Here is a 20414-nt window from a genome sequence, read left to right as displayed (position 1 = left end):
CAGATGCAGCCTGGTACCAGCCCGGGCAGCCCAGCCGTCAGCCGGCATCCACCAATGTAGTAGTGGGGGCCCCAATATGCACGGGGCACAATGAGGAGTCTCTTCCCGCCCCAAACTTGCAGGCTTTCGAGTGCACTCCGGGCCGCGCAATGAGCAGGGTAGCCACAGGCCTTGGCTACAGCCCGTTGCATACTAAAGCGTGATCTTCAGGGGAGCATGGCCCAGAGGAAATAGCAAGCAGCAGCCACATCCTGTCTCCTGGCTTCACCCTTCATGGGGAGCGCGGCAGCCCACTCTGGGACCGACCAAAGCGCACAGTCTCAAAGAGTGGGGTAGGCTTCACCTTGTTGTCAGTAGGACGCCACACACTGCTCGGTGCTACGGGCTCCAGAGGTAGCTAAAGTTCGCCAGTGTGGCCTGGCGGGTTGCAGTCTGTATGATGGCTTTCCTTGTTGGTGGCCAGCCCCCTGTATGACGGTTGCCTGCTGGATTGTAAGTTCAGCCGACAGAACCTCTCTAGAGAGGGCCCTTCTTGCAGCCTAGCTAAGCTCCACCTCCCTTCTTACTTTCTTAAATGTTTTCTCCCATTGAACCCCTTCACAGTTGTCCCTTAAGGTTGTTATCCTTCAAAACAGTTATTTTTGTATGCCATCACATCAGCAGGGCAAGTCATGGAACTACAAGTGCTGACTGTAAAACCAGTCTCTACTACCTTCTTTCCAGACAAACTGGTATTAAGGACCAGAACTGCCTTCCTACCTAAAGTGGTTACTCCATTCCACTTATGTCGATCCATTACAATTTCCACCTTCTATCCTCCTCCTCCTTCTATGAAGGATGAAGAAAGACTGCGGGGACTTAACCCGAAACGTGCAGTCGGCTTCTATATTGATAGAACCAAAGAATTCAGACTCAGTGATCAACTCTTCATAGGATACATAGGGAAAGTGAAAGGAAAAGTGATTCACAAACCAACACTCTCAAGATGGATCATCCTGGGTATCAAAATCTGCCTCTCCATGGCTCAAAGAGAGCCACCTAAAGGTATTCATGCTCTTTCTGCTTTAGCTACTTCACCTAGTCTGCCCTAGCTAGAGGTGTTCCTACAGCAGATATATGTAAAGCAGCATCTTTGTTCTCCCTTCACAAGCTTTCAAAACACTACTGCTTGGATTCAGAAGTAGGAAGGGATAGTTACTTAACTCGCTCAGTTCTACAGGACTGTTTGGTTTAGTCAGCCCTGCTCACACCTCCAAGTGTGCCACTGCTTAGAAATTCTTTTCAAAAGGTGTGGAATCTGCAGGCAGATGTATCCATCAGGAGAACAAGTTACATGCCTTTGGTAAATCTTTTACTGGTGGATACCATGTCTACCTGCAGATTCCTCACCAATTCACCCTCCTCCCCATAGCTAACAAGACTCCTTCTCATTCCTACTTACAGCTGTTTACAAATGCATCTTTTATACATAGTTATTTATTACATTATGAATAATACATGTAGCAATAGTATTCTATTGATACTTTTGAGAACCACACCTATCTGAGTAAGTTAGTAACTTCTGTTAGTCTCAAAAGGGCAACAAAAAAAAGAATGGGAACTGATGTCAGCATGCCACAGTGTGGAGGGGAATTGAAACTGGCCGACAATGGCGGCGTGGGACAGCTATCAGAGAAGGCAAATAACTTGTTCATTTCTGCACTATTTGTTTGGTAGGTCGAAACTACTCCCAGTCAAGCAAGCAACACTAGGTCGTATGGGAAGGGGCGACCTGCTGTTCCGAGCAGAAGGGCAAAATAGCAACAGACACCTCTTTAGGAATGAGTCGTGCTAAAACATGTGACTATCCTGGGACAATATCTGGATCAATAAACTGAAAGATTTGATTGAAGGCAATAAAATGAGAACATTGCCTAGGTTACAAACAGAGTGAGAATCAACTAGACTACATATGTATAAATATATACAGTTGAGAAACGTACTCTAGGCAACATACCTACAGATTACAGGAGAGATTACAGACTATGGAAGGTAAAGTGCTGGGGATGATTGGGATGGGGGGAGGCTGTATCTACTATATGCAGAACCCTTATTAATAATATGGTGCATGGGTTGTAGACTTTCTGAAACAGAAGGGAGACTCGCCTAGGCACAGTGGAAGACCTTGCCCTATTTTGCATAAAGCTGAGGTCATCATAGTTGACAACATTACTGGTCTCTTTCTTTCTTTATTTAAAAAGAAAAAAAAATCATTTGTCAAGATCAAAAATCTCCACTAGTGTTTGGTTTACAACATTCTTCAAAGCATTCACATGATTTTCCACATAATACAATACAATGTACATTTTTCGCCCTTCCATCCCACACTGTCCCCGTCTCCCCTAAATAAGCCGATGTGTACTTCTACCTGGTTCAGATCTTTTCATTGTTGTTATTGTGGGCTGTTTTCCGGGCTTGATTCTATATGTGGGGGTTCACGTAGGCCTCCTCTGAACTCATTCCACCTTCCCCAGATTCCCAACCACTTTTTGGGGAAACCTTTGTGCGCATACACTGCCCTTTCGGCAACCATTTCTGCGTCAATATCGTTCCTCCATTGTATGTAAGTGGGCACTATCCCCGAGCCCCAATTTCTAGCTATGTTCCTTTTTTGCGAACATGAACCCCAATGTTGCCCAGTTCTGCATCCGTAAATTTAAATCTGTGGGCTCCCAAATGTTGAGGAGGCATCTTTTGGGGTCCGGCGGGACGTCCCCCCCCCATCCAACCCCACCACCTGGGAGATCACATTCATGACTTTTCCCAAGTATGGTTGGAGTCGCGGACACACCCATTTTATATGAAAAAATGTCCCTGGGAGTCCACAGTGTCGCTCACACAGTTGGTCAGGCACACCCCCTAGCTTATGTATTATGATGCGTGAGTAATACATACGATGTAGTACCTTGAGCTGTATTAATTTGAGATTAGATGAGATCGCTCCTTCACAGGGCGATGTCAGCCTGCCATCTCTCCCTTAGGGTCATCGTGGGATCTGGCAAGTTGTTTATAATCTTACGGTATGTCTGGGAGATGGCCTTCTTTTGCATACGGTCAGTGAGGAGTCTATCTTCTAAGGGTGAGGTCTCTGCTAGTTGCGTCTCTGGGGGAATGGCACTTGTAAGTGCATGCCTGACTTGCGTGTATCTGTAGAGTTCGATCTCTGCCATGCAGTATGTCTCTTGCAGTTTCGTGAAAGGCAGAAACTCCCCTTTTACCCACAGATCTCCTGTTTTGGTGATACCAATGAGGTCCCACTTCTTGAACCCCTTTGTGTTTTATAAATTGCCTAATCTTTGGGTCTCCCAGAGGGGAGTAGCCTGCGTCAGCACCCCCTCCCATCCCAGTGCCCTCAGCACCGTATGCCATATTTTGAGCATGTGTGGTGTCGGACCCGCCAGTGTATTCTTCCGCTTGTTAGTGTATAGTGCTTTCATTAGGTTATCAGAGGGTAATCCTGCGGGGCGTGTATCCATTGATTCATTACCATAAGCTGCGAGGCCCAGTAATATAATTTTATGTTGGGCAGCGCTATTCCCCCGTCGTACTAACTACGAACCAGTTTGTTGTGCTATACGTGCCGGCTTCCCATCCCACAGTAGAGTGGATACTTCAGTCTCAATGACCTTGAAATATGTAGGGGGGACTGGAAACCGGGTGTTGTGGAGGGCATACAAAAACCTGGACAGAGCCATCCTCTTGAAGAGGGCTGTTCTACCCAGTAGTGTCAGGGGGAGCGACCTCCAGTGTTTTACATCTTTTCTTAATTTTGTCAGTGGCTTCATAAGGTTTTCTTTGACAAAAAGAGTTGTTTCTGGCGTGGCATAGATTCCTAAATATTGAAACCCCTGGTTGTGATTTGCAGCTCACAGCTCGATGGGAGCCTTGGTGTGGGACCATGTAATATGTAAAAGTAGCGATTTTGACCAATTTATAGTGTAACCCAACACTTTCCCGTATGCCCTGCAAATGTCCATTAAGCAACGCAATGATCGTGCCGGTGATGTCAGGTACATGAACACATCATCAGCATATAGCGAGATGCGGTCTTCCCATCCCGCCTCCCATCTCATCCCACGGATCATCAAATCCTGTCTAATCCATGCAGCGAGCGGTTCTAATACCATTGCAAAAAGGAGCAGTGACGATGGGCAACCCTGCCTCTTGCCTCGACCCAATGCAAACTCTCTCGAGATATGCCCATTCGCGACCACCTGTGCTAAGGGTGCTGTGTAGAGCAAGTTAATCCATGCGCAGAACTTGGGGCCCAGACCCATCTTTTGAAGGACCGCTTATAAAAACGGCCATTCCACTAAGTCGAACGCCATTGTTGCATCTAATGAAAGGATAGTTGCATCCTCTTGTATAGTTGTTATCTGAGCTAGTACCCCGTACAGGCGTCTCAGATTGAGGGAGGTATTACGCCCCGGCATAAAGCCCGACTGGTCTGGATGTATTAGCATCGTAAGGTGGGGTAGTAATCGGAGTGCGAGTGCTTTTGCCAATATCTTGGCTTCTGCATTTATTAATGATATTGGGCAATAGGACGAGCAATTTAATGATGGTTTGCCCAGTTTGTATATTGCCACTATGGTGGCAAGTCGTTGATCTTCGGGCAATGTTCCCTAATCCAGACTCTCATTGTACATATTAAGTAAGTGGGGCATGAGAGATGTTGCCGCTCTTTTGTATAATTTGACCGGCAGGCCGTTAGACCCCATTGCTTTCCCTGTGTGGAGTGCGGACAGTGCCAGGCCTAGTGTGTCGGAAGTCAGTGCCATTTCTAATTCCAGCATTGCTTCCTGCGACAACGCAGGAATTCTAATATCCCGGAGAAAGTCTAGATTATCGTCTACGGTGCCTGTGGCCTTGGGTGTATAAACCTCTTCATAATGGGTTGCTAGTCTTTCTACTATTAGTTGTGGGTCTGTTGTGGTGATCCCGTCCTCTAGTGTCAGTTGGTCAATCCATCGGCTCGCCTTTCCCGTCTTTCTAGCCCTGCCAGTAGTCTAACCATCTTGTCCCCTAGTTCATATAACATGTGTTGCGTGGCAGTGTGCTTTACTTTGATTTCTTCCCATGTAAACTTTCTATATTCCTGGCGCGCTAGTGCCAGAGCATGTGTCGTGTTATCATCAGAGTTTGCAGCGTGAGCTATCTCTGCCTGTTGGACTCTCTCCTCCAGGTTATCCATATGTTGCCGGTGTTCCCGTTTGTGACTTGTGACCACTGATATAGCTTGTCCTCGAATCACTGATTTGTATGCCTCCCATAAAATGTTCGGTGAGTCCACTGTGTGCAAGTTTTTACTGAAGTATTGCTGTGTGGTCTTTAGGAGTGTTTTGCTAATTTTAGGGACCTTTAGGTATCCAGGGTAGAGCAGAAAGACTCGCCTCCTACCTGAGAACTGCGATGCGTATGTAAATTGTATCGGTGAATGATCTGAAATGCTCCTCGGTTGGTGTGATTGGTCTATAATCTTCCCCGGGGTTATTTCCAGTGTAAAGACGTAATCAATCCTTGAGAGACTATTGTGCGCTCCAGAATGACAAGTGTACTGTCGCTCGGTGGGGTTTCTAGTACGCCAAATGTCTAATAGTTCCAACGCCTCAATGAATTCTTTCCGGGCCTGATTTAGTCTGGTAGGTTCTCTGGGCGGTCTCCGATCTATTGCGGTGTCTATTACAGTGTTAAAGTCCCCACCAACAATCAGCTCCCCATCATGGAGGTCAAGCAGAAACTTCCCAAGGGCTTGGAATGCTGTCTGGTGTAGTGCGGGGGGATGTAGACAGAAATCAAATTATACATTCTCCCCTCGACATGATATTGCTGCAAAGCAGCTTTGATCGTCTGTCCACGTTCCCTTTATGATCAGAGGTGAGCTTTTAAGGACCAATATTCTCACTCCCCTGGACCCTGAGGTGAATGCTGAGTGGGCCACCATTTTAAAGCCCCAGCGGTCCAGCACCTTGCAGGCCGAACCTACTAGGTGTGTCTCCTGGATCAGCTCCACCGTCGCGGTCCTACGCTTCAGGTATCGTAGTACCATCCCTCTCTTAATTTTATTACCCAGTCCGCTGACACTCCAGGATACGACAGACTGGGGGGGGCCCAACCTTCTCAATGTCATCACTTGGACGTTCTGGTCGTCAAGTTGTGTTAGTGCGTGTGTCATGTGTGGGTATTCCTATCATTTTGTCTAACGGATAGTGAGTCAGGTATTGTGTCAATACATAGTTAACATCCTTTCCAAACCTTTTGTGGAGGGAAAACAAAACAAAATCTCTTACTCTAACAGCTGACATCTCCCCCCACACCCTGCCTCCCTGCCTGGCGGTTCTAGATTTCCCCGCCACCCCAACTGAGCAGAGTGCTTCATATCCCCAACTGTCCTCAGTTCATACGGGGTGAGTCCACCCGTGACCTGACTGGGTCTCTCCCTTCGATTAAGTCTCTTTATATGGTACATAATACATTTCGCCTGCTCATACCTGTCTGGGGCACCCGCCCACCTTTCAGTGTTTTGCATAGATCATGTAATAGTCCAGACGTTCTTTTTGCAGATGCTATTGCTGCTCTATGGTGCCAGATCGTAACAATGGTCCCTCATTGCCATCCGGCGCCGGCGTGCGGGTTTGCGGTTTCTGAGCGCCATTTTGTTATTGTTCTTCTTCTGTGTTCAGTTTTTAGTTCGCTCGTCAATCAGTGTGCTGGGAGTTTTCTCGTGCCTTGGATCCCTTAGCCTGGCGCCATCCCTCCTGCCAGTCCTGTGCATCTGTCGGTGTTTCAAAGAACCATGTCTTTCCCTCTGCTTCCACACTCAATTTAGTTGGGAAAATCATTGAGTACTTTAGTTCTCTAGCTCGCATTTCTTTTTGGACCTCTGCAAAACTGCGTCTTTGTTGTGTGACCGCTGCCTTGTAGTATGGATAGAGCATTATCTCGCAGTTGTCAATCTTTATCGGTGGTGCTATGCGTGCTGACTGTAAAATGGCATCTCGGTCGCGAAAGTTGAAGATGGACACCAAAATTGCTTTCGGAGGGGTTTGCCTCCAGGGACCCGATGTGCCCTTTCTACCGAAAAATAATTGGACAGTCCTCATGGTTGAAGTCAGTTCTTGATTAGATCTTCCACAAAGAGATCTAGGACTGGTCCCCCTGCTTTCTCTGGTACGCCAACTATGCGCATGTTGTTGCTCCGAGAGCGGCCTTCCTGATCATCCAGTTTAGCCTTGATCAGTTTGTTGTCAGCTTCCAGGCGCTTAATTTGCTGCTGCAAGTCCGCTGTATCAGTGAGGAGCCCCGTTGTCATTTTGTCAACTTCCACCAGCCTGTCCGACATTTTTGCGAAGTCTGCTCGCATTAGGGAAATGTCTGTGAAGATCGAACCAATTGAGGACTGGGCTGTTCGTAGGGCAGCCATCACGTCTGTAAGGGTCACTTCTTCCATCTTGTCCGCCTTTTCTGCAATTTTGGCGGTCGCCTGCGCTGCATCCACGCGTGGGGGCTCTGATAAGTCCTTTGTATATGCACGTTTGTCCAGTCTGGGCGCAGGTTGTCCCCTGGGGCCTCTTCTTGCTATTGTGTTCCCCTATTTTGCGCAAGGGCGTATCTGGTGCGGGCAGTAGTCTCTGTTACCTGCTGTGTAGTTTTCCTGTGCACGCAGTTTTCCGGCTTTCCTGCCCATCCTGAGTTGCTTCGGGTGGGAGTTTATGTGCGTGCTTTGCAGTGATTTGGGCTTCTGCGTTTGGTGAATGGTCAAGACCCTTATTTGCCCCGCACTGGTAAGCGATTGAAGGAGGGGGGTTGTGCTGCCTGGGCCCTATGAGGGTCAAGGGCTTCCAGACCCTTTGAATACCTCCGCTCTTTTGGATCCCGCACCCTCAGCTCCCAGAAGGCCCTTGCGTGCACCTATCCCCAGCAGGCGTCTTCCAAGCTCCGGCTGTCGCCTTGCTTACTTGCGTGTTGAGGGGTCTTGGTGCGGTTGCATTTCCTCTGGCCCCAGTGCTCAGGTCTTCAGGCCGAATGTGTCCCACTGTGCGAGTCAAGGGCTTTGTTCGCTACCAGGATTGGTGTGTGTGCACAAGTTTTTTTCCCCGTTCTCCGTCCCGCCTGGGCTTCCACCTCTGTGGGGCCGGCTCGAAATCGAGGCCCCGGTCACAACGTGGCTTCCAGGCCGCGTTCCTCACACTCTTATCTCCGCCGTTGTCGCACTGTCGGGGGTCTGGAGCGTCTCAATCTGTGTTGCAGGCACTGCAAAGCACTGTTTCGGTCGATGGTGCCGTCTAATGCCAGGATAAGTGTTCAGATTTCTGTAGAGGAGCCCCGTCAGTCACGGAGCTCGATCACACTGCGGCGATCTTGCTTGGCTGCTATCCACGCCACCCACTGGTTTCTTTATTGATTTCACTTATGATGTCTCTGATGTTGTCGTAGTCCTTCATCTGGAATGTGAACTCATAATCAGTTTTCCCATTGTTAACATACTCGGATACAAAAGTGACCCAGTGCTCTTTTAGGTGAATAGCCTTTGCTAGTTTTGCCATAAAATAAAAAATGTGTTGATTATGGAACATGTCCATACATGTTACAGGGAGCGTTCGATAAAATGGTGCTCCAAAAGAAACCTAAACCCTTATATTGTATACTTTTTATATCCTTACATTCGTACACAGAAGCCCAACTATTACATTTATCAGGGAAATGTACTATTTAATAAGACAATGTCTTTGCTGCCCTCGATCCTTCAATAATTCTTTCTCCATATGGTACACTCAAGCTTGATCTGGTTTTATTTTGTTTTACTTCTCACTGTAAAAAACATCCTTTCACCTCCTCCTCTGCATGATCTTAAATTAAAATCTGTACCAATGATTTGTGGACTTTGTTAATAACTCAATAATTTTTTTTTTAAACAATTGGGGAAGATAAAACATTAGTTAAATAATCGGGCATATTGTACTAAACTATGGGGGTCATTAGGATGGCGGGCGGACTTTGCCCGTCCGCCATCCTCGTGGTAATAGGGACCGCCCGCCATAAGGGCGGGGGTCCCGTGGGGAGTATTAGGATGTGCCTGCCACAGTGGCGGGCACATCCTGTATTTTTAGCATTGTGGCGGGCGGCGCTCTCTGCACCGCCCGCCACAATGCTAAAAATGCATTTCAGCATTTGCATTTACAAAGCGGCAGGCACCAAACAAAAAAGAGACCGGATAATGATGCTGTCATGCACCTAACAAAGGCGGAGAACCAAGATAAACCGCCACACGGTCTGCCTGCGTGAATTAGGGTTTTTAAGTACTTCTTTAAGTACTGACGGACAGAACATAGTGGACCCTGGCAGCAGTTACAAGTGATCCATTCCCATTTGATTTTGACTGATTAATAGGAAGCTGAATAGAGCAGACCTTCTTACTCCCCATTCCCTGATTTGAATATATATAAAGTGCAACAAGTTTAGCAGTGTTATGTGCAAAATACGACAGAGGGTTATAACAAACCAGATATGTCCAGAATCAGCTTCTCGAAGTGTGCATATTCTCATTTGTCAAGCAGTGCTTGGAAGTATCTAACAGTTGTTTTCCTGCACTATATAAAAATGCAGTGTATTGACAATTAATCATTGGATCAGTGGATCTTAAACCTGCAATGACAGCCTGCCTACAGGTACGTTCTCCTTTCTTTCAATAATCCCAAGCATACACATGTGCTGTGTGTGATATTTTCTACCCCTTTAGTACACTGTCTACAGGGAGCTTTCATGTTTGCCTTATTCCATTTTTTTTCTCCTTTTCTGCTCCGGGAATACTGCCGAAACTGAAGTGCATGAAATCAATTTTCAGTTTTCTTGACCATCCATCCTCTAAATATGGTTGACATTTGAGTTTTTTATATTCATTGATCAAATACCAGGCATGCGATCTACTGGCAAATGAAACTTTATAGTTTATAAGCGATACTTTCTTTTCTGTAGTATTGACAATATTTTTTAAAGCAGTTGGAGAAGGGTAATTTCCGTATGTAACAGTCGGAAGGAGCGTTGATGCAATGACTTTCAATAGTGGTACATAGTGCGAGCAAGCGGCTTCATCCCCCCCATGGCACATGTCTTTGCTGATAAAAACAAACATGAACCTGCTATAACTACCCTCCTCATTACCATTGATTTAAATGACTCTAAATGTGCACTGGATAAGGTTGAAATATAACTACTTTTTGTATTCCAGGTTCACATGGTCCTTCACAATCCAGTGATTTCTATGTCATGTACAAATTCTTCGCTAGAATCCAGATACATACGATTACTAGTAAGTTACTTGCTCACTATTACTGGAGTTCTGCATCCGACTCTTCCAGTCCGATGTATTCATAGTCATCGTTCCACCTTGTTATGTCATGGCTGCGTGTAGCATCAACGGATTTTCTTTCTCAAATTTTAAGGCACTTTAAGAGAATGTTTCTCTAAGGCTGTCTCTGGTGTCTTTATGCTGCAGCTCTGACTCCGCTACAGTCTGGGTGCTATATTGAGCACACCTCAAATGCTTGCTTTGTAACCTTCAGTGTTGACTCCTGGTTTTCCTTTGCATTGTTGAGTAGTGTGTCCACATTTGTGTCTTCTTTCATCATTATGGTAATAAAACGTACTAGTGGTTATTACAAGCCATTCTTCAAGAGGTCTAATGCATTTGCTTTGTTATTTATACATTTGGAATTTCTTACCCTCGTCCGAGACCTTCACTCTTGCTTCGATGGTGACCATTCTTGTCATGCAGAGATCTGTGTATAAAGTGTTCACAGTTTACAATCTTATGTACTGATAAGTGGGTTAATGCACTCAGGGTAGTGTGGTCAGTGTTTACCTTTTGTTTCACAAGTTGTAATTCAAGTGAAATAGCTCCTCCCCCATAGTGTACTCCTAGAATGAGCTCCAAGTCACCTGAGTCCTACGATACTAAAACATTTATTCATAAAACGCACAGGTATCCAAAGACCACCTCATATTTCCCCTAACCCCAGATGTGTGCCAGAGCACACAATGTCAACAAAAAACAATCCGCCATATTCATGAAAATCGGCATTTGCGATTCTGAAATAGCGAAAAAAAGCGAATCGCTATTCAGAAATCGCAAATCCAAATTCATGAATAATTGCGATTAAAAAAAGCGATTCGCACGCGATCGCAAAATCCGATAGCGATCCGATTGAAATTGCGATTAATCGCAGATTAATCGCAATTTCCGCCTACCCGCGCCTGGACTGCGATCTCGCAAATAGCGATATCGCTATTTGCGATATCGCTATTTGCGAGATCGCAAACTCGCGAGATCGGGAAAACGGGAAGTCGCATTTCGAGCCCAGTGATGACATCACAACCAGGAAGCTGCCGGTTCCCACCACCATTTTGCACATTGAGGCACAGAGAGAGGGAACACATTGGAGAGCTGCAGCACATCTTGGCAAGTACACAGATCCACAGATCCACAACCCTATACCATGGCTGAGGAAGCTGCACCTGGGACCAGCAGCTCGTCTGGGAGAAAGAGAAAACTCAAATTCTCTGAGCAGGAGCTGGAACACCTAATTGAGGGGGTTGTGGCCAACCATGACCAAATATTTGGCGCTAATTCACGGAGGGTCCCAGAAATGGAGAAGCGGCGCATATGGCAGGGGATAGCCTCAGCAGTGAACTCGGTGGGAGTGGCGGCCAGGTCCCTGGAAGAACTCAAAAAGCGGTGGTACGACCTCCGAGGCCGTGCCAAGGAGAAGGTGGCGGCGCGCCTTGGGGAGTCCTCGGGCACAGGAGGAGGAGGACCAATGGTACCACCAAACACCGCCATGGAGGACCAGGTTGAGAACACCCTGGAGAAGGAGGCCTGTGTCGGTTTCACTACACTGGACTCATCCCGCCCCACCCAAGACACCCAAGGTAAGTGGCATGCGACTGCGACCCTGCCCCCTATGGATGTCCATGACCAAATAGGCTCCCCCAATGTCCCATAGGCATGCCATAGTTGCACATCAAGGAATGTCCTGAAGCATTGTGGGAGATGTAGTCTGGCCACAATGTTGTAGTACCACAATGCAGCCAGTCAGGTCCCAATGCACACAAAGCCACTGCCATTCAGGGAATGTCACCCAGCATGCATGTAGCAACTGCACGTCTGCCAGATGCATGCAACTAATGGTCCACCACTTACCCCCACAGGTGGCGATACCAGTGACAGCGACAGGCTGGAGATCGATGAGGGCGTCCCGGAGGTGGAGGTGCCAACACCTACCCAGGCACCAGCCCCTGCCGCTGCATGTACACCAGCAGCAAGTACCACCAGCAGCGTCCCCCCTGCAACTGGTGCAGCACCCACATCCGCTGGCATGGCAGCCCCCATTGTGCCTCCTGCCACCGCTGCTCCTCCCAGAGCCACAGCCAGGGCAGTCACTCCTGTGCCCCCTGCATCAACTGCTACTGCCACACCAGCAGGCACACCCCCTGCGACTGGCTCACCTGCAACACCGGCGGTCTTACCCCCAGCAGCTGTCGCCTCAACATCCGGGGCTGCGCCACTGTCCACTCAGCGGCCAGCCTCACAATCAGGCCAGCAGGGCAGGCGTGGCAGGTCACGCCAGCGCTCCATAGCAGCTACCAGGCGGGCCAATGCTGATGGACTGGCGCGGCTCAGCGTCGAGAGACGGATGCTGCGCATTCACCAGCGCCAGGCTCAGCAGCAGGGAGCTATACAGCTCCAACTACACATGATTGGCCGCAACGTGACATCTGTTGCAGGCCACATTGAAGGCATGAGGGCAGACCTGGCAGGTGTGGGAGATGGAATGGCCCGCATTGCTGCAGCCGTGGAGGCCAACACCCGTGCCATGTTGAGAGTGCGCAGTGGGCAACGCCGGCGCCACCGCCAACTATTGACCCGGCTTGGCACTTACAGCAGGGCAAGTTATGTGTCGGCAAATGCGACATCTCTTTTGGCGCGGCGCAGTCTGACCCAGCAGCACGCAATCATCCAGTGCAGTGAGGACATGACGAGGGTGCTGGAGACCCTCACCACGGCCGTCGTTGCTCTTCACCCTCCACCTATTCCATCTGTTGTGGGGGGTGATGATGCGAGTGAGGGGGCGTCCAGCCTCAGCTCACAATCTGCCTCACAGGCCCCACTACCCACCCGCAGCACCAGGACCCCCCCATTGCCTGAAGCCCCGGAGGAGGATGCCCCTCAGAGGCGCTATGGAGGAACGCGCACTAGGCGCACCTAGAGAACTGCACTTCACCAATGGCACAGGCTGAGGTCAAGCCTGCCATGCAGTCATGCACAGCAGTATGGCGTAATACTGTTTGTTGGACTAATTTGGACAGAAACCTTATATTTCATTTTGTGAATTTAACAAATACATTTATTTTGCTATTTGGACAGAAACCTTATATTTCATTTTGTGAATTTAACAAATACATTTATTTTCCTACACACATTAGCGTTGTGTCATCATTACATTTTGCATGCATTGTTGATTTGTGGGGTGATGGAAGTGGTTGTACTAGAAACTGTTCACTGTGATGTGGTTGCGACGTCTGTGCCCTTCTGCTGGGTTCTCCCCTTGTGCATGGCGCGCATGTGCAGGTGGCCGGTTGTCCCCCTCAGATTCACTGCCAGAGATGTCAACAGGTATCCGGCGCTTGGTTGCAATGTTATGTAGTATTGCGCAGACAGCCACTATGCGGCAGCACTTTTCAGGACTGTAATACATGGCCCCACCTGTCTTGTGCAGTATGCGGAACCTGCTCTTGAGCAGGCCAAATGTCCTTTCTATGCAATTCCTTGTCCGTATGTGTGCAATATTGTAGCGCCGTTGCTGGGGTGTAGCAGGGTTGAGGTATGGGGTCAGGAGGTATTCACGGAGGGCGTAGCCACTGTCACCTGAATGAGAGGAGCAGATGGTGATTGCCTGTGCTGCGCTGTTACATCTTTGCAATGTGACATTTCAATCAAAGTGTACTTACCAAGTAGGTGTCCTTCCCCAAACTCTCCCCTGACCAGTCGTGTGTGGAGTCCGCTGTGCCGGAAAATGAAGGAGTCATGGGTACTCCCTGGGTACCGTGCGACGATGTCAGTGATGTATGTCTTGGCATTGCAGACCATCTGGATGTTGAGGGAGTGGTAGCACTTTCTATTGCGGAACATATACTCCATGCCAGCTGGTGGGCAGATGGCGACGTGGGTACAGTCTATACATCCGAGCACATGTGGAAAATGGGCTACATTGTAGAATTGTAGCTTTGTCATGTCCAATTCCTGTTGGCTGGCGGTGAATTTGATGTGACGGTGTAGCTGGGTGAGCATGGCGTCAACAAAAGTGTGGAGGCAGCGTGACATGGTGGGCTGGGATATTCCCCCAGCAGCCGCTACTACCCCCTGGAAACTTCCGGAGGCCAGGAGGTGCAGGCTACACAATACCTGCACATGTGTAGGCACAGCATTGGTACGGCTTGTTGGGTGCTGCATCAGGGGGTCAAGGTCCTGTATTAGCTGCATTATCATTTCCCCATTCAGCCTGTATTTAGCATATATCTGCTCTCTGGTTTGGCCCAGCAAGGTGACCCGCTGGCGGAATATCCTGTCCTGGATCCTGCGTCTCCTCCGTGCTAATCGCTGTAGCCTGCGACGCCTCACCACCATGTACATTCCTGGCATTGTGGGACTCCTAATGCTGCTGCTGATGATGGTCCTTATGTGTGATTGGTCAGGCCAGTGCCTGTTGGTGATAGGACAACGGTTTTTTGAAAGTTTTTTTCCATGGCTTTCATGGTTACCACCTGCTTTGAGTTGTCCTTATTTTGCGCGGTGCAAAATGCGATTTTTGGGTTTTTCGCTAATTGCGATTTTTCTTGAATACCGATTGCGATTATTTTGCGAATTCGCTATTATTTTCGCAGAATCCGTGGTGTGTCGCTATTTCCGAATCGCTAATGCTCAGCGGCAGGGATTCTGCGAATATATTAGCGAATTCGCAAATATGTGTTTGCAAATTCGCTATTTTGTTGTTGAATGCCGATTACGGAAATTGCGCCCGCATTTGCGTTTTTGCAGCGATTGCGGGCGCAATTTCACTTCATGAATCAGGCTGTATGGCTCCTATGGACTAATGGCAACTTGATACAAGTATACAAATGCGCAATGGCAATGAAAAGGGCTAATAAGATGTCAAAAAGAGAGCAAGCCGAACACACATATAATTTCTATTTCATAAACAATTATTTATATAGCTTTTTTATAAGAGCACAATACATACAGAGTATTGAAATAATAACTAAGCAAAGGTGAATGGTTTCCCAGTTAAAAAAATGGAAACTAAAGTTGTAGTGACATATTGGTGACATATGTACAAGGTTTCCTTTATTATTTTTGTCAAATCTGTTTATTAGCATTTTATCGTTTTCAAAGTACAGTACAATGCCTCACAGCTATCTGGGCTTGTCAGTTCAACATTCATATACCTTATATCAGTACAAATTAAAGGCACAAAGTCACATTAGCGGTATCTGATAAGCAACGGGTAAGTGCCCAGAGCTGACTAGGGCGTGGAGCCTCCAGGTTAGTCCATGACTGTCCATTCATTGAGCCTTGTGCAATAGCAGGGTTTTGGGTGGACCCTTTCAACATGGACTTGCGCACAAGAATGACATTTATTCAACAACCGTAAAGAAACTAAAACAACAGCGGAAAAATCACAGACACATATTCATGCTGATCATCCTCGCACCCCCCCCCCCCTCGGCCCCCCGTCGCACGCGCACCCCAGCCACAGCTGGGCCTGCACCTTAAACCTTTATGCCCCAGAGGGCCAGTAAGTTACCTGACAGATTATCCAGACAGAAGAACAGCCCGCGATACAATCCAACCCCCAAGAGCACCCACCTAAACCGCTGCAGCACCCGCATCACCAACCCCACCTGGTAACTGTAAGGCATTAAGCATGCACTCCCATCGTTCCGCCATGGGTTCTTTTCGGAGCCCTAACGTTTTCTCCCTTCGTATGGCAGTCCACTCCACCCGGGCCCATGTCTGAAGAGAAGAAATCCACGCCTGTACACCAGGCGGGTCGCGCGCCTTCTATCGCCTCATAAGGAGGCGCTTTGCCACCATCATCCCCAGATCTAAGAAGCGGGACGACACCTTATCTTTGGGTGGTCTCCTGAAGTGATGCAAGATGTATTCAGGCCAATCAAAGGGTATAATGTAACCAGTGAATTTCCCAAGCAGCTCACTTATTACACTCCAGTAATTGCCCAGTGCCGGACAGCTCCACGGGAGAAGTCCCACGTCCGTCTCATCACATCTGGGGCAGGACGCATCGGAACGGTGGAAGTACTTGTTGATTAGCTCAGGTGTGAGGTAGGCTCTATGAACAACGTAGAGTTGTATCTGGCGAAAGCGCATGTTACGAGGAATGCGTACCGGGCTTTTAAGAATTCTCTCCCACTCCTTATCAGACAGCATCCTTCCCATATCTCGCTCCCACTTGCCTCTGAGCGGGGCCAAACTGGTCTCTGTGTGGATCCTTAGCAACGCTGCAAACCAACGGACCAAATGTTTGCCCATCCCCATGTCATGGAGGTACTGCATGGTTAAGAGCTGTTCAGGCTCCTTCGCCACATCTGCCCACCTAGCCGTCATCTTCGCTACGAGGGAGCGATGCAGCAAGAACCCCCCAGGAGGAAGCCCGTCCTCGCATACCAGCGTCTCATAGGCCACTAGCGCTCCATCTCTGAAGAGGTCACCCAGTGTCTGGACATCTGCCTCCCTCCACTGCTCCAACATGGGTCGCGTGAGAACCTCCTCGCCGCCAGGGGAACCCTCCAAAGGTATAGCAGGCGCGTACGGGAGTACCTTTTGCGTGAGGAACAGAGCTCTGCGAAAGCATTTATATGCCACTGCCAGTAGCAGCGGAGTGGGTCTCTCAGGCGCCGCCAGCTGGTGAAAGAGTTTGGTGACGCGCCCCAGAGAGTACGGCGGCTCAACCGTAGCAGTGTCTTCCCTACTCCTATCTGCCAACCAACGGGCAATCCACTGAAGCTGCGCGGCCAGGACGTAGTGCTCGAAGCATGGGGCGGCCCGCCCTCCCCCGTCCATCGGCAGGAACAGTTTCGCCAGCGCCAGTCAGTGCCAGGGCGTACTCCAGATAAAGTCCTGCAGGACCGCATTAAGCGTCGAAAGGAAGGCGGCCGGAATGAATAGAGGCAGATTGACAAAAAATTACAGGGGTCAGGGGAGCATGACCGTTTTGGCAAGGGCCACTCTGCCCGTGGTTGTCAGCGGAAGCGTGGACCAGAAGCCTATCTGGGATCTGAGCGCAGCCACCGCCCACCCCAGATTTACGTCGAAGAGGTCAGCTGGTTGGCGGTAGACCTGGATACCCAAATATTTAACGGTGCCAGCCCTCCATTGGACTCTCGTGCCTCCAAGACAGTACTCCGGGTCTTCTACCCCTCTGCCGAACGCATACAGGCAGGACTTGCCCACATTTGCCCGGAGCCCCGAGACATCTGCGAACTTACGCAGCAGCTGGGCCAGTTGTTCCGGTATGCAACTCACGTCCCGCACAAACACCAGCAGGTCGGCATAAAGCGATACCTGATGTATTGCATCTCCCAAAGGGATTCCTACTCCTAAAGTCTGCCGCATTGCTGCCGCTAGGGGTTCTATAGCCAGCGCGAACAGTATTGGGGACAGGGGATATCCTTGCTTACTGCCCCGGCCCAATGTCAAACTCATAACGCAACAGCACCGCGGACAGATAACCCCACTCCAGGCAGTCAAAAGCCTTTTCCAGGTTTAACATCAGGCATCCCGCCCTGGGCCATTCCCTTGTTGCCTCGGCCGCCACTCTAAAGTACCTCCTGAGGTTCAAGGATGTGGATCGCGCTGGCACAAACCCATTTTGGTCAGAGTGTATTAGGTGCGGGACCACCGGTGCTAGCCGCTCTGCGAGCAGCTTTGCAAAGTTGAGCATTGCCAGTGGCCTGTATGAACCCAGGGCTGTGGGATCTCTATACGGCTTGGGCAATGAGACCAGGAATGCCTCCCGCATGGATGGAGGAAGCGAGCGCTCGTCTATTGCTGTATTATACAACTGAAGGAGTAAGGGCGCAAGGGTTTCCCTGTTTGCCTGTTAATATTCGGCCGGCAGGCCATCCGGCCCTGGAGCTTTCCCCGTCGCCAGAGCCTGAATCGCGTCTCCCACTTCCTCCAGTGTGAGGGGTGTCTTAAGTGCGTCCTTGTGCTCCTCAGAGGCCAAAGGCAAGATGACAGAATCTAGGAAGCTTTCTAACACATGTCCGGGGCCGGTTCCGCGGGCCTGTACAGCTGCGTGTAATGACCAATCAGGGCACAATGTATTTCGCGCTGCGTATACACCATCTCCCCCTCCACTGTGCAAAGAGCTCCTATCGGGGTACCACATCCATCCCTCTGTATAAACCAGGTAACAGCCGGCCGGCCCTGTCCGCCCTGGCATGCGTTCTAGCCGTGTGTGCCACATAATTGTGGCATCTCAACTGTTCCATGAGTGCTGCATGCTTAGCGCGCAGGTCGCTCAGTGTGCACGAGCGTTCCCCTGTTCCCTTCGCCCTCCCTCTCGTATTGCAGGAGCTCATTTTCCAAGCGCGTCAGGGAAGCAGATAGTGTGTAGCATATGTTCCACATGGCCCACATACAGTGCCCCCGGATGTCTACGTTCTATGCGTCCCACTCCACCGTAGCACTACTTGCAGACCCTGCATTAACCTCAAAGTAGGCAAGGATGGCCGTGCCCAGCGAACAGCGAAACTCAGGATCCTCAAGCGCGGTAGGCTGTAGGCTCCACGTAGGCACAGGTGAGCGGTCCGCCCCCCAGCTAATTCGGAACCATAGGGGGTTATGATCAGAATGTGTTCTCCCCAGATACTCCGATTTGACAAGGAGCGGGAGAAATGACTGGGTGCCGACTATCCGATCCAACCGGACATGCAAGTCATGAACTGGGCAGTAATAGTACACTCTATCCGTGGGTTGCTGCACACGCCATAGGTCATGTACCTCCCAATGTGAGAGCCAGTCCCTAAATGCTTGCGCATTAGATGTCACCGCTGCAGCGCGGAGGGGGGGAAAGAATGGTCCAGGCTCACGTCCAGCATCATATCGAAATCCCCTCCGAGCAGGGAAGGACAGCGTATAGGTGGAGGGCCTGATTCAGCTCGCTAGGAAGGAGGGCTGGTCCATGTTCGGGGCATGGAGGGATCCTAACAGGACTTCCTGACCATTCAACAGCCCCTGCACCAGGCAGTACCTTCCCTCTTGGTCCACTTTTAAGTTGTTACAAATGAAGGGGAAACCCGCTCTCACCCATATCAGTGTGCCGCGCGCGTGCGCAGAGAAGCTGTGCCATAGATTTGCCCCCTCCAGTGCCTCTGGAGCCTATCAAGTTCTACCTGTGTCACGTGTGTCTCCTGAAGGAGGGCAATCCCCACCCCATGTCGCTGCAGATAGGAGAAGAATGAGTATCGCCTTGATGGGGTGTGCATACTGCGGATGTTCCAGGTCAGTATGTTAGTGTATGTAATGTGTCTGCCCGCATCTCACCCACACAGGGCCGGGGAACACCTCTGGGGGGGCCTATAGGTACCATCCGGGGAGGGAATATCAGTGTGCCGCATCTGAAACATGAGAACAATTACGAACATTGTAACTAAAAGGGCGAGTCCCCAGTAGGGCGTACGTCCAAAGCTCAACAAGATCCACCACTTAAAGAAAGTGTTAGTCCAGCGCAGTGGCTGTCTGGGTGAGTGTGTTGCCAACAACCAAACTGTGTTACGCCCCTATCACAGACCTCCCGGGTGTTCAAGAGGTGCTTGAGGGATCTAGAGTAAGTAAATGCGCAGGGCCAGTACGGGTCACTAGCAGTGGAGCCCATGAATGGTGTAAATGCCTAACACCTTCCCGCTGCGGGCCGGTAGACACACCCACATGTGCTTGACTGTACACCATTGCAAAACAGCACGGGCATATATGGCATAAGACACAGTACAACATCATGTACATCAGTATTTCTGGAAGGATACAATAAACAGCGTGCTCAGAGGCAGGGACCCCTATTGGACCGCCAAAGTCCACTGTTGGATGGGGATGACGAGCCACTTATTTCTGGGTCACTATGCAGCTGGGAGTCCAAGCGGCAAACACCATTCACCAATCCCAAGTTGGCAACCGCTTCAAATGCTTCCTGCCTTTCCAGTCGCATTTTCTCTGGGCTTGGCGCAACTGGACCAGGACCCACGCTTCGGCGGGCCCCTCTCCTCCTGCGTCTCCTCGAGCGCTGCTCCTGCCACCCACC

The 20414-nt window shown here is 49.6% G+C and overlaps 1 protein-coding gene across 3 annotated transcripts in view; it reads left to right on the top strand.

The window, feature by feature from the left end:
* The window catches only part of LOC147663662 (uncharacterized), a 106944-nt gene that overhangs the window by 7882 nt on the left and 78648 nt on the right, over positions 1-20414 (top strand). For all 3 annotated transcript variants that reach the window (XR_015305260.1, XM_086950283.1, XM_086950284.1), the window contains exon 3: positions 10268-10348. The gene's annotated coding sequence lies outside the window, so the exon portion shown is untranslated. The remainder of the gene's footprint in view (positions 1-10267; positions 10349-20414) is intronic.

This window comes from Lissotriton vulgaris, unplaced genomic scaffold, assembly GCF_964263255.1.
Source record: "Lissotriton vulgaris unplaced genomic scaffold, aLisVul1.2 SCAFFOLD_2517, whole genome shotgun sequence".
NCBI lineage: Eukaryota > Metazoa > Chordata > Amphibia > Caudata > Salamandridae > Lissotriton > Lissotriton vulgaris.
Note: the sequence above shows the minus strand (reverse complement) of the source record. Positions and strands in the feature narration are given on the sequence as shown.